Genomic DNA, 3510 nt, shown 5'->3' on the forward strand with positions numbered 1-3510 from the left:
ATAATAGAAGGCAGGAAAATATTAAAGGGGACATGAATTTCAAGGCAAAGGGAGGCACAATTCAGGTAGTGTGAAGGGAGAAAGGTAAATATTGGAACAGAAAGGATTAAATGGAATAGAAGGTAGGGAGCAAGTAGAGGAGGGAATATAGGGAGAGAACTAACAGTAAAGACCTTTGAAAGAGCCATTCAGAAACCTATTACTTTAGAAGCTTAACATATATAAAAGGAGTTTAAGGCGAACCATGCCTGCTGCACTCCATTTCCCACGACCAGCGTGGTCACCTGCTCCTGCCATGGGTCAACAGAAGGAGCTGATGAACTGCTGTGGGGAGATGTTCCACATCTGCTACCAGCTGCTTCACCAGTCGCTGGTGGAGTGCCTGGGGACTCTCATCCTCATGCTTGGATGTGGCTCCATGGCCCAGGTGGTGCTCAATAGGGGTACCCATGGTGGTTTCCCTCGTAATCAACTTGGCCTTTGGCTTTGCTGTTACCCTTGCCATCCTCGTGGCTGGCTAGGTATCTGGAGCCCACCTGAACCCTGCGGTGACCTTTGCCATGTGCTTCCTGGCACGTGAGCCCTGGATCAAGCGGCCCATATACATGCTGGCTCAGACACTGGGAGCCTTTTTGGGTGCCGGGATCATTTTGGGGCTGTACTATGATGCAATCTGGGGCTTTGCCAACAACAAACTTATCGTCTCCGGCCCCAATGGCATAGCTGGCATCTTTGCTACCTACCCTTCTGGACACTTGGACATGGTCAATGTCTTTTTTGATCAGTTTATAGGCACAACCTCCCTCATCCTGTGTGTGCTGGCCATTGTTGACCCCTACAACAGCCCTGTCCCTGGTGGCCTGGTGGCTTTCACTGTGGGCTTTGTGGTCCTGGTCATTGGCACCTCCATAAGCTTCAACTCCAGCTATGCTGTCAATCCTGCCCATGACTTTGGCCCACATCTTTTCACTGCCCTGGCTGGCTGGGGCTCAGAAGTCTTTACGACCGGCCAACACTGGTAGTGGGTACCTATCGTCTCTCCGCTCCTGGGCTCCATTGCTGGTGTCTTCATGTACTGGCTTATGATTAGTTGTTACCTGGAGCAGCCCCCACCCTCCACTGAGGCGGAGAATGTGAAGCTGGCCCACGTGAACCACAAGAAACAGATCTGAGTGGGCAGCAACCATCCCCCACTGCTTTCTCTCTTGAGCATCCACTGACTGTGCGGATCCACTCCCTAAAATCCCCCTTATATCTCTCTTGCAGGCTAAGAAGCTTCCCATAGACCCCACCCTGTTGGATGGCCCCCTCCAGAATTTCCACTAGACTCTGTCCATTAGGACTTTAGGCCCAAGCAGTGGTGGGATATCAGTAGGATCAGGCATACTTTTTATTTCCTGAAGGAAGAGAACATGCAATGTTTTTTTTTTCTTTGTGTGTGTGTGTGTGTGTGTACATGTATGTATGTTCTGGTTTCCCAGACACTCAGGGTAAAGGACAAAGTTTTCAAAAAAGATCCCAGTAGTTCAAGGGAGCCAGGGGAAAGGGAGGTGATAACATCTGTGAGTGAGGAATGCACTAGGGTGTGTGTATTTTTCTCTACCCTTTGGGAAGGAGCTGGGACAAGGGGGCCACAGCTCACATGTAGAGCTATGGGATCCCTGAGCAGGAGCTATGTAGGGCAGGCATTGGGAGAGGGATGAAATCCAGGTTGTAAGTTTGTTTGCTGAGTTTTGTTTTTGTTTGTTTTTTATTTTTCAATTTAATTTTTTATTTTTTGTCTTTTTAAGACAGGGTCTCCTTGCAGCCCCGGCTGTTCTGGAACTCACTATGTAGACCAGGCTGGCCTCAAACTCACAAAGATCTGCCTGCCTCTGCCTCCCAAGTGCTGGGATCAAAGGCATGCACCACCATGCCCGGCTTGTTTGGTTTTTAAATACAACTATATATATATAGAGATGTTACAGTCTTAGGGATAGGGGCAGGGAGACTCCACTTCAGAAAGGGCTTTCCTTCCTTTAGCCCTCTACTCAACAATGCACTCTCGCCTTTTATAAAGAAAAAAATAAAATGTATGCTAAAGCAGTCAATTGTACAAAAAAGGAGTTTAAATGGTGTTACCCTATAGCAGGTTGACAATACCTCCCTTAGACACCAAAGACTATCAAAAAGTTCAGTACTAGGCATGGAGTGCCTCTTTTTGAGTTGTTTATCAGTAGGTACCATATCTCCCCCCAAATATACAGGCTATTGCCATTGCTCTTCATTACCCTCCAGAGCTTGATGGAAAGACCCTATTGTTGATGATATCACAAACTTGAGACATAGGACATGGAGAATCAAGCTGGTACAAACCTGGAAATTTCATCTCTACAGGGTAGATTATATAGTGCTAGAAAGTGCTATGCAAGCTATTGAGGGAGAAAAGTAATCAACAGTTTTACCTAGCTGTGATCTCTGTGAGCTATAAGAATGATGGGCCTGGCAAGATATGCCCACTGCTGGAATAGTGGCATGAATGTTATGGGAGTAACCAACATCTTTCTGATTAAATTTAGGGCCTGCAGCACAAGATGGAATACATGCCTGGTACATTTAATTGAACATAGGTTGTAGGCCCTAGGGGACTGCTTAATGGACATAGTATTAAACCATTCTTAGTACTTATCTTTACATCCACATATTAGTGCATCTTTCAATCTTCATCTGAGAAGCTTCTTTTTGCAGTAGATTCCTGTTAGTACAGAGTCTGTTAACTGGTCAATATGAAGAAAATAAAGAGATGTGAAGTGCTCAGCCCTAAATGGGACACCTATATTACATCCCTCCCTCCCAAGCCTTGGATATCATCACAGAAGAGGGGATAGGAAGATTTTAACAGCCAGAGGTATTGAATGACATCAGTGAGACAGTGGTTTCTGGACATAAGGCTGTTGCACACATGATCTCACAGTGGTTATGCCTGCATGCACAAGATCTGCACAATATCAAGCTAGACAAAATCCCAGCATGTACAGAGGAGGAGGTCATCAAGTCCCATCCCTAGCTGAGATGTTATTGGCAATTGATGGCTGTGGGGAATCAGTTTTCTTCAGGGATGTGGGCCCTGAGAAGCTACCCATGCTCTAGTAGATAACCCTCCACCCACACATATACTGGCAGCACTATGTGGACTCGGTGGGCAAATAAGACTCTAAAGGTCATATTATATACAAAAGAGAGTACATTAAACTGTACAGATAGGGGAGTGGATCTAAATACCATCAAACTGGACTGTAGAGATGGCTCAGCATTTAAGAGCACTGGCTGCTCTTGCAGAAGATCTGGGTTCAAATCCCAGCACCTGCATGGTGAATAACAACCATTTGCAACTCCAGTTCCAGGGGATCTGATGCACTCTTCTGTCCTCTGCAGGCATTGCATGACACAGGTGCACTTACATACATGCAGGCAATACACTTCTATACATAAAATTAAAAAATAAATAAAAAATACCACCAAAGTACATTG

At 45.8% G+C, this 3510-nt stretch overlaps 1 pseudogene; it reads left to right on the top strand.

The window, feature by feature from the left end:
• Positions 1–295: 295 nt before the first annotated feature.
• On the top strand, positions 296–1172 carry LOC103747328 (annotated as a pseudogene).
• The last annotated feature ends 2338 nt before the right edge of the window (positions 1173–3510 follow it).

The sequence above is a fragment of the Nannospalax galili genome, unplaced genomic scaffold (assembly GCF_000622305.1).
Source record: "Nannospalax galili isolate Female #2095 unplaced genomic scaffold, S.galili_v1.0 scaffold225, whole genome shotgun sequence".
NCBI lineage: Eukaryota > Metazoa > Chordata > Mammalia > Rodentia > Spalacidae > Nannospalax > Nannospalax galili.